The 14,131-nt window shown below is 37.3% G+C and overlaps 1 protein-coding gene and 1 pseudogene across 1 annotated transcript in view; both read right to left on the reverse strand.

Annotated features, from left to right (window-relative positions):
• NBEA (neurobeachin) overlaps window positions 1-14,131 on the reverse strand; it is a 609,882-nt gene that overhangs the window by 519,920 nt on the left and 75,831 nt on the right. The gene's annotated exons all lie outside the window — the stretch shown is intronic.
• Window positions 2,106-4,754, reverse strand: LOC112406672 (nuclease-sensitive element-binding protein 1 pseudogene; annotated as a pseudogene).

A 14,131-nucleotide genomic window follows, 5' to 3' on the forward strand; every position in this document is an offset into this window, starting at 1 on the left:
TATAAGTACTTTAAAACTACTAAGAGTTAAAATAAGAGAGAATAACATGTAATAACTACGTGCATTCACAATGTAGTTAATCCCTTGTATTAGTTTGCTAGGACTGCCATAACAAAGTACCAGGGTCCAAGTAGCTTAAACAACAGAAATTTATTTTCTCACAATTCTGGAGGCTAGAAATCCAAGGTCAAACTGTCAGCAGGGTTGGACTCTGAAGCCTCTCTCCTTGGCTTGTAAATGACCCACTTCTCCTCCCTGTATCTTCATGTGTGTCTTCTGCGTGTGTCTGTGTTCTAACTTCCTCTCCTTATAACATTCATATTGTATTAGGACCCACCCTAATGACTTCACTTCACTTTACCTCCTTAAAGACCTTATCTCCAGATATAGCCACATTGCGAGTTGGAACTTCAACATAGGAATTTTGGGGGAACACAATTCAGCCCATAACATTTATACCTCAGAAATTAGAAAATGGCAAGGAGAACAGAGAGAGCATATGGAAAACAAACTGTTTTCAGTAATTATGTCTGTAGGGTAGTATTGGTACTGTAGTTCTTAGACTGTTATATGTGTAATTATAGGCTTTTCTAATTCTAACATGCTCCATGTACTTGCCAACAAGATGTCTCAATGTGGAAGAAAGGAGATACAGATTTAACTAAGAGGAGGTAGAGATAAAACACAGCAAGTCCTAAATTTCCCATTAATAGAGACTAGAGATTCTTGGAGTACCGGCTGATTCCAGGACTGAAACAACAAAATGTTCAGGATGAGCCAGAAACATCGTCATAGGAAATAGCAAGGAAGCTATCAAAGACTACAGGGTCAGGTCAAATGGACTAAGAGACCAACTAGAAGAGATACCCAAAGTTGGAGCAATTTGAAGTTTTAAAAGAAAAACACAGTAACTGCTATAGATTGAAACACCTCAAATACATTTAAATCTAAAAGTTTATAATGACACTTTAAAAATTGGAGATCTCTGAATAATGAGAAAGTGGCATTAAGATTATATTATTCCCCCTCAGTGGTCATTAGGTACATTATTAGTCAGAGCTGCTAGAGGAGAAACTTGTTAGTATATAGAAAATGTATATTAACTGGATAAACCCAGTAGGAATTACCCATTTTAAGACCAACGGGTAAAAATTATTTGAATATGGGTAATAAGATAAGGCTCTGCTGGGCTTCCCTGGTGGCGCAGAGGTTGAGAGTCCGCCTGCCGATGCAGGGGACGCGGGTTCGTGCCCTATTCTGGGAGGATCCCACATGCCGCAGAGCGGCTGGGCCTGTGAGCCATGGCCGTTGAGCCTGCGCGTCTGGAGGCTGTGCTCCGCAACGGGAGAAGCCACAACAGTGAGAGGCCCACATACCAGAAAAAAATAAAATAAAATAAGGCTCTGCTGAAGGCATTGCACTGGGGGAATAAAACTAGAACTTTGGAAAAACAGAACACTTTTCTTGCCATTCACTGAAATTCTAGCATTCTAAATATAGTATAGCTTATAAAGTAATATGCCTGATATTTTAAAGCAAATATACCTAAACAAGTATGATCAAATGAGTGGTGTATTTTGCAAAAGAATCCTCTTAGAACTACTCACATATATTCTATTACTCAAAATATTCCTTATATCTAGGATTTTTTTTTAAAAAAAACTATTTTCAGAATCTACAGGGTTTTTTAAAGACCTTTATTAACAGGTGCTTGCAGTTTACTGACTTTTTTGAAAAAAAAAATCATGTTGTGAACTTTTATTATATTATAAATTAAGGTTCTTAAAATCTCAACTTGAACAAATATGAAACAATTTTAAAACGTTTAAAGGTGTATTGAGAAAAACCAGCCTTAAAAAAAAAAAAATGTTTGTCATCATCAAAGAGTCTTTAAGTAAAGAGATAGTAAAAACTCCAGCCTGCATAGGTAGTGCAGGTAATACTTCCAGCTATCTGGTCAAGGGGCAAAGAGCAAGCACTTGAGGTCTTCAGCGCCACTCTCCTTTTCTTATTGCTGAAACTTTACATTCATTTCTTCTTGTTGGATAGCTAAATCAGATGATGGTAGAGATGGGAAAAGCGCGTTTACTCAGCCTCCAGCAAGACTAATTCTCAGCTGGTGCATCTGCTGCTTTTCTCTTTGCCATCTTGTACTTTAGGGTTTTCTGGGGGTCTGCATTGGTAATTGAAGCTACGTCCTTAACAACGTTGAGGTGACTGCTGACCTTAGTCTCATCTCCTTGATTTTCCCTAGCTCCTTCATTGTGGTCCTCTCTAGGCTGTCTTGGGTGAAGTAAGTCCTTGTGGAATGGTGGTCTATAAACCACATTACATACTCTGTCTCACTGGTCTACCTTGCTCTCTTGCACCCTGGTTGTCAGCACCTTCCATCACTTCTCCCTGCACAGTAGGGTTGGAATACTGTGGTTGACACCCATAGGGTCTCCACATAGTAAGATGGGCACAGTGGCCTGCTGTAGAGCTTGGCCTTTGGGACCACTCTCCGATCCCTCATTCTTTCTCCATTCTTATTATTCTGGTCATTCTGCTGTTAATTGTGTGGAGCACCCCTATTATGTGGACGGTATCTATCATGGTTACATCTGCTGCATATTTACTGCCTGGCACTAGAACTCCACCAGGGCCTGAAACATTCACTGCTTCCACACCCTTTTCTCCTTTCAGCAACATCAAACTCCAAGTTTCTCCATCTCTTACACTGCAAAGGTGCCTCCTGGAGTTATTCTTCTTTAGGGCAGACTGGTATACAAATACATCTTCTTTGGTGTTATTCCTATTGAAAAAATCACATCCGTTTCTTACACTGAACCATTTTACTGTTCCAAAAACCTTCACTGTGATGAGTTTCTTGTCCCTGCAGGCAGGTGCTGCAGATGTGAAGCCACAGGGGCCACTGCTCCCCATGGTGCTGCTGGGCTGGGCCTCGGCCTGGATGCTTACGGTTGTAGTGATGGTGACTGGGGCCAGCTGAGGCAGCTGTGGCTCCTTGGGGAGATGGGGGTGCTACTCAGGGCTCTCTGGGGTCGGCTCTCCATTCCCACTACCAGCTGAACTCTACAGCATTTTAAATTATTTTTTTGAAGGAGAACTGTCATCCCCAAGGGATTGATTTAATTTTGGAAAAAGAGAAAAGATTTGAAGCCACGCTTGCTGAATTAATAGGTGTCATAAAACCACCTTTCATCAAAAATACAGTTTAGCTCTAAAGTAATGAAACTGTTTCCTTGTGTCACTTAAAAACTGACCATGCAGGCAATTCCAAAAAAGAAATGCAATTAACTTGAAAAATGGTAGCATATTTTGAATATGTATATATCTTCCAAAAGAAACTGGCTAAAAAGGAAAATCATTTAAAATATGATAGTTTAAAAATAAAGCTTCCCTTTTTACAGAGCAAGTTGTTTATATAACCATATTTCAAAGGCACATTAAGTACATATTACTCAGAGGCTTTTATTTCTATAAAATTTTTATTTACAAATGTACTAGACATAAAAATATGTGTGATACAGTAAAAGGAAATAATCAGGAGACCAGAAAAAACCAACTACATATAAACAGTTCCTCAAAAAGAAAAAAATGATGGAAATGGAGTGGAGTATCACAAAAGAAGAGATAACGTCTTGGTATGAAATGTACTATAGCAGTGGTACCAGGGACTGGTTTTGTGGAAGACAACTTTTCCACAGACCGGCGGGAAGGAGGTTTCTGGATGATTCAAGAGCATTACATTTATTGTGCGCTTCATTTCTGTTATTATAACATGTAATATATAATGAAATAATTATACCACTCACCATAATGCAGAATCAGTGGGAGCTTGTTTTCTTGCAACTGGATGGTCCCATCTGGGGTTGATTAGAGATAGTGACACCCGAGGTGTGTTGCTTACGTCCAGTCTACTCTGGGATCTCATTCTGCTTGCTGTCACTGCAGAAAACCCTGCTTCACAAAGATAGGATGTTGGAAATGCAAGCAGGCTTTACAGTGCTTTTGTGGCAGTCTCAGGATATTCGGCCTGACTTTAATCCAGATGTATGGAGATTTGAAGTTGTCTCAAACATACTTTTAAGGCCACTGTCATTTGCCATCTCAGGCAGTTGATCCTCTTCTAGCATGGACAAAGTCGATTCACCTGGCTTACTCACGAATAAGTGAATCTACTCCTTCCCAGTTCAGGGGTCTTTTGTGGTTGGGAAGTAATGCTCAAACTCTTTTGAAAGCTGAGATAGGTGATCATGCACCAGCTGGGAGCGAAAAGGCCCTGGTTCAGTCTATTTCAAAATCTCTGCTAATGTTTGAAACATGTCAGAAGTCCCAATGTTCACTCGTTGCCCCCATAATTCCAGTTTGGCTTTGAATGCAGCCACTTTATCTGCCGACTTGAACACAGTTGCTGTTCTCCCCTGAAGTCACAGACTGAGTTCGTTGAGCAGGTTGAATATGTCACACAAGTAACCAAGTTTTGCGACCCATTCTGTGTCACTGAAATGTGCTGCCAGTGGTGACTGTTTTTCTAAAACAAATCTCTGGAGCAGCTTTCGGAACTCAAAAACTCTGGCCAGGGATCTCCCTTTAGAAAGCCATCTCACTTCTGTGTATAAGAGAAGACGTGTGTGCTCTGCGTCCATCTCCTCACAGAACTGCACGAACAGACGTGAGTTAAGGCCATGTGCTTTGATGTGGTTGATAATTTTAATCACATCCTGCAAAACGTTAAGTTCAGTCGACATTTTTCGTCTAGGCAGAACTTCTCTATGGATGACATAGTGCGTAGACACACATTCAGAAGCGACCTCTTTTGACCCGAGTAGTGAAACCAGAAAGCCATCCAGTCATGGCAGCCACTCTGTCCGTGCATATACTGACACAAAGTGCCCAATTCAGTTTTCCTGATATGTAATCATTCAAAGACTGAATAGTTCTGCAGCTGTGGTGTTGGTTGGCAACAAAAGTGCACATAACATATCCTCATGCACATCCTCCTGAAAAATATATCGCACAAAAACAAGCACTGTTGCCTTGTCAACATCAGTAGACTCGTCATCCTGGATTGTGTACCACGGTGACTCATTAATCCTCTCTAACAATTGTGCCTCAATATCCTCTGCTATTTCGTCAATTCATCTAGTTATGGTTCTAGCCGAAAGAGGAACATGTGCCACCTTTTGAACTGCAACCTCTCCTAAAAGTTCACGACAAATGTCCTTAGCAGCAGGCAGGATCAACTCTTCACCAACAGTAAAGGGCTTCTTAGCTTTAGAAATGCAGTTAGCCACTAAGAATGATGCTCTCGGTGCAGACACATTTGATGAAGTGGCGGCCTTCAATAATTGCTTCTGTTCTTCATGTTCACGTTTTTTTTCTTTTGAAAAATTCCAAAGTCTTGTCTTTTAATGCAGGGTGCTTGGTCTCCATGTGGCGAAGCGGTTTTGAAGGTTTCATGGATTTGCTGGATAGAGAGTCGCCACATATTATACAAAGCGGGCTTGGAGAATGTGAATCACCTGTTGCAATGAACCCATAATTTAAGTAGGACTCTTGGTTTTTTCTTTTAAACGCAGCCTTCTTTTTGTTGGCATTCTTAAGAGTCTTCTGCTCTCTCATCATTGGGTCTTTCCCCCTTTTCAAAGAAGCTCTCCAGCGACGTTTGATTTTTACTCATTTTGGCTAGGGTTAGCTTGTGGGCTTACCAAAACTGTGACTGAGACAAGTGTGCAGGGCAGGAAAGAGGCACATACAGAAGTGGTAAATAAAATAATGGGCGGGCCACGCGTGGACTAAATTAAGTGTCGGATTCTGACTTAAAGCCCACCACCAGATGCAGCTGTATAACGGAAGTACATCGACTCACTTGCCACTATAAAACCTGCCACCAGATGCAGCTTAATTGTCACTTGCCACTCACCAATAGGGTTTTGATATGAGTCTGCAAGCAATTGAGTTATTATGGTCTCTGTGCAGTCAAACCTCTCTGCTGATGATCATCTGTATTTGCAGCCGCTCCCCAGCACTGGCATCACCGCCTCAGCTCCACCTCAGATCATCAAGCATTAGAGTCTCACAAGGAGCACAAACCTAGATCCCTCGCACGCGCAGTTCACAGCAGTTCGTGCTCCTATGAGAATCTAATGCCACCACTGATCTGACAGGAGACGGAGCTCAGGCAGTAATGCAAGCAATGGGGAGCAGCTGTAAATACAGATGAAGCTTTGCTCGCTCATCCACCACTCACCTCCTGCTGTGTGGCCTGGTTCCTAACAGGCCACAGACCACTTTTGGTCTGTGGCACAGGGGTTGGGGACCCCTGTACTATAGAATGAAACAAGCAAAACTAAACTATACGTTCAATTATAAAACATTTAATGCTTCTCTCTGAATTCTGAAAGGACACTACTGTCTTCATTAAGGTTTTTTTCTCCCACTTCAACTAATTGCCTAAGGTGTGATAACCTCCATGCTGCTAAATTCAGTAGACATTTTTCAGTCCTCAATTTACTCAACCTGTCAGCAGCATTTGAAAGTTAATCATTTCCTCTTCCTTTAGACTCATTACTCAGTCATCTTTTGTCTCTCAACTCACTTTATTGGTACCTAAATCCAGTCTTGGGGCTTTAAATCCTGTCTATATCCTGTCAACTTTAAACTTCTATCTCCAAACTACACTTCTCTCCTAAGCTCCAGACTTATCTCATTTCTCCATTTAGATGTCTAATAGGCATTTCAAATTTAACATGTCAAAAGCCAAACTCTTGATCTTCCTCCCCAAAACTTAGTCCTTCCAAGTCTTTCCCATCTCAGTAAATAACAAATCCATCGATTCAGTTATTCAAGCACTGGGTCACCTTTGAATCCTCTCTTGCTCCTTTACCCCATATTTAGAGTGACAGAATATCCTACTCACTTTACTTCCAAAATACATCCAAAAGCTGTCCTCTTAGAGTTTTAGTTTAGGTATGCTTTATCAAAATCCAGTCAAGTCCCATTACTTTCCACTGCTATCAGCCTTGTCTAAACTACCATCATCTTTCACCAAAATATTTGCAATAGCCTTCTAACTAGTCTCTCTATTGCCACTGATGCTTTTAATATTGATATCAGATCAACCCACTCAAGACTCTCCAAAGGCTTTCACTCTCACTCAAGAGTAAAAAGCAAAGTCAGAACGATCATTTGCAAGTCTTTAATTGACACCTGAATTTATCTCCTACTACTCTCCCTCTGCCTCTCTCTATCCTAGTCACAAGGAAATACAGTCACAGTGTTTTTTAATCTACCAAGTCAGATCCTACTAATGCCCTTAAGACTTGCCCTCCCATTTGCCCTGAAAGCTCTTCCCCAGATGTACGTGGCTGGCATCAACTTCATCTCCTTGAGGTCTTTAGTAAAACCTCTTCTAATCACTCTATTTTAAACTGCAGTCTACCACTTTCCCTGTTTTTTATCTACTTTATTTTTCACATTGTACTTATCACCATCTAGCACATTATATATTTTTCTTTTTTATTTTGTTTTGTTGTCTGTCTCCTCCCATGATAATGTACATCCTCTTTCCCCCCACTAAAGGCAGGAATTTTTTTTTATTGAAGTACAGTTGACTTATATTATTTTCAGATGTACTTATAGTGTACTTATAATACAGTGACTTATAATTATAATTATAAGATGTACTTATAGTGACATATTAGTCACTATGTTTAGTGACTGCTTCAATAGTTTTATAGATTACACACTATACAAAGTTATTATAATACTATTTATAATATTCCTTGGGCTGTACATTACATCTATGTGACTTGCTTTATAACTGGTAGTGTGTACCTCTTAATCCCCTTGATCTATTTCACCCATCCTCCCATCTTTCCTCCAGCAATCACTAGTTTGTTCTCTGTATCTGTTTATAATAGAAACAGAATATGTTTCTATTTTGGTATATTTGTTGATTTGTTTTGTTTACTAGATTCCACATATTAAGTAAAAAAATACAGTATTCGTCTTTCTCCGTCAAAGCAGGGATTCTTGTCTGTTTTATTCACTATCATATCCCTAACCCCTGAACACCTAGAATAACAATGCCAAAAAACAACATTTAATAGTAATATTTACTAAAAGAAAGAATGACTGAAAGAGTGAATGATTCTTATTCATATTCAGTCTCCATTGGCTTGCATTAATTTATTTTGTTTTTCCTTTCTATTAAGTATGTATTGAATATATGTTACCTTTGATTTGAAAAAGAGGTCTACAGCATAGGCTGTAGGGAAATTAAATAATACTTACATTTCAAAAAAAGAAAATGATTTAAAATTTGTTATTTTTTTTGTCTTAGCTATTGAATTTCAGTCAGTATCATTATATCACAGACACTTTACAAAATATGGAAAGTCTGCAACCATATAGCTCCATTTATATCCCCTCCCCAGAACCTACTGTTAGAGTTGCCATATATATTATATTTATATACATTATAAACCAAAAAGACAGTGTAGTAATGTTTTCTTTAATCAGTTTTGTTTATTTTAAAGAAAACAACAGAAAGGATATTTTATTTTTACCCATACAGTTAGCATTCCTAATGGTCTTCATCCATTCCTAATGATCCAACTTTCCTTCTCCAGTCTGTAATGTACATCTGGTAGCAACAAATTATCTTAATTTTCATTTATAAAACTTAAAGAATATATTCACTGAATGAAAAATTCTGGGTTGACAGGTTTTGCTCCAGCTCTATGGCTTCCCTGATTTCTAGTGAGAAGTGTGCAGTTACTCAAATGATTCTTTACCTTATTTATGTCTAGTTTTTCTCTGCTTGCTTTCAAGATTTTCTCTTTCCTTTGGTTTTCTGCAGTTTTACTATAATATGCCTTCTGCGGTACTCCTTAAATTTATTTTGTTTGGAGTTTGCTGAGTTCCTTCAGTCTATAAATATAAGTTTTTCAACAAATTTGGGAAAGTTTCTACTATTATTTCCTCAAATATTTTTTCTGCCCCCTTCTCTCACACTTTTTTCAATTAAAAATTAATCAATAATCATATGAGAAAGAAGTGGAAATTTTTATTCAAGCCAAATTTGAGGATTATAACCCAGGAGACAGCCTCTTAGTGAGTTCTGAGAACAGCTCCCAAAAGGTAGAGGGGGGAAAGGTCAAATATATATGAGATTTTGGTGAAGAGGGTACATGCAACCAAACGCATATCTCAGTAGAAGGCTGATGCTAGTCATGAGGAACAGACTTTTAGTTAATGATTTTAGTGCTTTTCTAAGTATGGGAAAACGTATGAGTTTGGGTTCATAAAACCTTCTCCTGAAAATATCAAACTATCTGAAGGCCAGTTCTGCCAGTTTTCCCAGAGCACAGAGTGTCTCATTCCTGGTCTCTGCCCTGAACTCCTTTTTCAGGGTGTATTAAAAGTCAGCAACTGCAGTGGCTAACAAATTGATTCTTGTAGAACTGGATGGTGGGAAACATTATTGTCCAATCCCTTCCTTTTCAGTTTGGGAGGCATTTCTTAACCAATTTGTCCCATGGCGCTAGGAATACTCAGTCCCATGTCAGGCGAGGATTTTGTTGACAGGCCACTCAATGTGCTGTTACTGGACTAGGCCCTGTTAACAGTAGCCAAAAGCCTGTGGACCTCCTGTTTCACTAGTCTGTTACGGTCCAGGAAATGGTTCCCTCTTGTTGTTTTTTCCCATATCTAGAGTTATACTATTACCATCATTGATCTCATATGACTATATATTTGGTCAATCATTTCAAGTCGCCTAATAATCATTAATTTTATCTGAGGCTCGGTAACACATTTGGTAATACAAGGAACAATAATCTTGTAAAATAGGCAGAATACAAGTATTATAACTAGTAGCATTAATAAGGTCCTAAGTATGTAAGCTAAAAACTTCTATTAGGTGTGGCCCAGTATCTCCAGTCCGTTCTGCACCAATTGCTATCTTTAAGGGAAATGATATACTGGCATTGTATATAAAGTTCACCAAACACGTCTGCATGTACAAGGCACGTAGTGGGTCAGCAGGACTCCTTACAGAATTGATAAGGGATTGTTATCTTCTAAAGAGTTATATGGCTGGCAATAGAAGGAGAAAAACTGATCTTTATGGTTGAGCAGGTATTTCTGCATTGGGGAGGTCTGGTTAATGCATAATTCAGATGCACAATGCACACAAGAAGGGAGAAAGGAGTCCAAAGGGCAGAGAAAAACCTTATGTTTCAATTTTTCTTGTCTTGCCTTCAAATGTGAATTTTTATTTCATCACTTTGCGTATTAGATTTCAAGACTGTCCCATAAATCTCTTCAGTTCTTTCCCCCCAAACTTTTCTATCTCTCTTCTAATGTTTCAATCTATATCCAAGTTCATTTATTTTTCGTTCATGTCCATTCTGCTAATAAGCAAACAGTGGATTTCTTTTTACTTTAAATATATTTTTTAGTTCCAAATTTTCCACTTGATCTTTTTTATTTTGTGGTTGATAATTCCCACCTGTTAATTCATTACAAGCAAATTTTTTTACACTGCTGGTTATAAAAGGTCCCTTAAAGTCTTCATGTGATAATTAAACAATCCTACGTTATCTTGGAGGTGGCATGTGCCAATTTTCTCTTCCCTGGAGAATAAGTCACATTTTCCTAGCTCTTCATAGGATGAGTGATTTGTGATGATATGCTGGACATTTTGAATATTTTCCTGTGGAGACTATATTCTGAAAAAATCCAGATGATTTTGTTTTGGGGGTCGTTTTCTTGTTTAGATACAATTACAGATTGTCATGCCTTCTATGTGTGGTGTCTCAGATCTCAATTCAGTTCCTGAAGTCTTATTTACAATCTACTATCCGTTTTTCATGATCATACATGGTTTCATGGGTCAGCCATAGATTTTAACTGTGTTTTTTTAAAATATAGAATTCAGACCCTTTTCCGACTGCCTCTTTTCTAGGGGCCCATTAATCACCTGTAGTGCTGGTTGCCCTAGTGCTTGTTACCTTAATTTTTCTGGCTGGGAAGTTGGTACATCAAAATAGAAAAATGAGAAACTCAGCCCATGCTGACCACTTGTTCCATGTTTTGACTCCCCTCTAAAACATCCCTGCTTTTTATTCAGTCGCCAAGGCCCTCAGGTGGATTTTTTCAGCATGATGTCCAGAGTTTTTACACGGTTATTTGTGGGAATATTAGTTTCTTAGGAGCTTTCCCTTCCATAAGAGTTTCGGAAAATCTCCAAAGTGGATTTTTCGTTCTGGAGGTTGTTTTAAACATTTCCTCTTATCAGTTAGGCTTTTATCCTAATATAATAAACTGTTAAAACATCATGATGCTATCATTTTCTTGAATGAAAGACAGAACACAAAGCTAAATACTGAAATATCAAGCAATGAAGACTAATTGCTTGACACATAGGTTATTTGATAATTAAGAAATCTCCAGTAATGATTATGAAATATCTAAACTTTGTTAAAATCTGTTCTGCAAGTTTATGTCAAAAGACCACCTTATATATGACTTCATAATCTTGTAAACATTCAGTAACTCCAACCAAATGGAGCTCCAAAATCAACTTAACTCAGAGTAAATTTTACTATACTACAGAAAGTTACACTGAGAAAGTCTGTATTTTACAAATTTCTTCCAAACCTAATGAGTTATTTAACTGATTAGTGATATCTTTCCTCATTTGCCATTTACCAAAGATAACCAAATACAAAATATTCACTGACAAGTTACACTGCTCAAAACCACATAAAGAAAATTATTTAGCACTCTCATGATCCACAGGTCAAAATCACTTGAGACAGGCTTCACAGTATAGATATTCTGAAGACATTATTTGGGGGAGAATTAATTTATTTTATTTATTTTACAGCCCAGATGTTGACATGTGATCTACATTAAGCTCAGAACCACAGACAATACTGTCTGACCAATACAACTTTTTTATGCTGTCTCTTTTCTCCAGAGATTTTGAGGCAAAAAATATAAATACTGTGTTACTATATAACAACTAATGATGTAAGCTTCATTTGTAAAATTTCAACTAATTAATATGTCCTACATACCTTAAAAATTCCACTGTAACCCACTATCGCTTCATTGACGGGAAGTGACCTTGCCTCCTACTTTACCAAGAAAATTGAGACTATAATGTGTGAACCACCTCAGCCTTTTTCCCTGTCATAACACAGTCTGATATTCATGTGCATCCTCTGCACCTTTCCTTCATTTTCTGAATTTCCAGAAATAACTTTTTAATGACAAAATTTTTGCAGATGCCTGTCCTGATAGTAATTGTACTTTTAAAATTTACAAGTTGAGAAAATATACATGCACCCATGGACTTACAGTCAACCTCCATTAACAATAAGGGGCCCAGCAGGCCATGCCTACAGACTGGGAACTTTCAAATCTTAATGAAATACGTTTTCATGAAATGACCAAAATTTAGAGGCATTTTCTTTTAAAAGTTCTGACTCTGATGTAGGTACTCTATTGTCTATGTTAGGATTCAAGGAATAGATTCTTCATCACTTGGGTACTTGTGTACAAACAAGGTGACACAGAGTTACTACTTATTTTCACTGTTGGTATAAAAGAATGTGATAAGAAAGAGCCATGTGACAAATTGCTAAGTTTGCAAAGTGGTTCAGAACAATGTTTGCACCTTTCTGAATGGAGAATTATATAACTGCTTATGTTTAACCCTTTTTCCTTTTTGCTGCCAAGAAGCTCCCACCAATTCTGAAATTTCACTATAGCAATCATACTGGATTTATGATTTGCACATCTGTATCTTCTTGATTTTCTACCTTTATTTATATTTCATTGGTTTGTCACTCTACTTAACATCACTGTTAGTGCTTGAAGAAAGCAACTTCACATATTAATATGGAACAAGGCAAAGAAGTATGAAAGGAAGGCAAGTTGCATATTAGCCCAAATATCTGAATTACAGAAACATTTCCATGCAAAGCCAACACATGGCCGAACTAGGACTCAAACCCAATAAAAGGACCCATGAAAGAAAAAGTGGCTGTACAAGCGCAAATTCATTTCTAGCGATAGTAAAACAAATAAAATGATATGGACAAAAGATGGTAGTAAATACTGTCACCTTGACATAAAAATGACAGCACTATTGTCATTCAATATTATTATGGTTATTAAAATCATTGGGAACAGAAATATCTTTTAATAAGGGTAAATTCAAACTGTTACTTATATGTCCAATATAGAACATAAAAATTTAAAAAGAAATGTTAATCCAAAAATCCAAAGGCAAAGAAGAAATATTTTTAATGTTTAGTACTCCTTTTCTATAACACAATCTTCACATTGATTATTTAAACAGTAATTTAAAAAAAAAAAAAAACAACTCTTACATGAAAGACACGTGCTTCTTCAGAAATACAAATACTTTGACTTACACTGTAGAATTCTCTCTCAGCTCCAAACAGCTTGGGATATCACAATTCCTAATGTGACTTAAACAAAACTCACATATTTCCCCAGCCAGGTGTACTGCCCATTAAGAACTAATTCATATATGTGAACGTAATATCTTGCTTAAATATATCTCTGTTTTTAAAGTCAAAAAACCAGAAGAATATGATAAATCACATTAAATAATTAGTTTTGCAAAATTAGGATATGCACTACTGTACCCACTTCCTTGCCTACTGCAAAGGACAAACAAGAATAGAAGCTAAAACTGAGTAATTTCAGCTACATGTAATATTTTACATCATTTTCCTTCTAAATAATTAACTATTCTTTTCGAGTTATTTCTAACATTTCAATTGTTCATAATATAATTTATATATTTTAAAATTTGAGATTTCAAATACCACATTAAGCAATATGGTTTTATAAAATTTATTATTTCAGAATTATGTCAAGAAAAGCCACAGCTTCAACATTAGAAAACATTCTAAAGAATAAAAGAAGTTCATGAAGGGAAAATACTTAAAAAGTGAAAAAGCACCTTTGAAACAAAATGAAACATATAATAATAACTCAGTTCCAAAATACAGAGATGACTTTTAAACCACATTAAAGAAAGTCTATCACTATATATTATATTGTATCACATTTCACA

Source organism: Neophocaena asiaeorientalis, unplaced genomic scaffold, assembly GCF_003031525.2.
Source record: "Neophocaena asiaeorientalis asiaeorientalis breed wild unplaced genomic scaffold, Neophocaena_asiaeorientalis_V1.1 scaffold59, whole genome shotgun sequence".
NCBI classification, from domain to species: domain Eukaryota; kingdom Metazoa; phylum Chordata; class Mammalia; order Artiodactyla; family Phocoenidae; genus Neophocaena; species Neophocaena asiaeorientalis.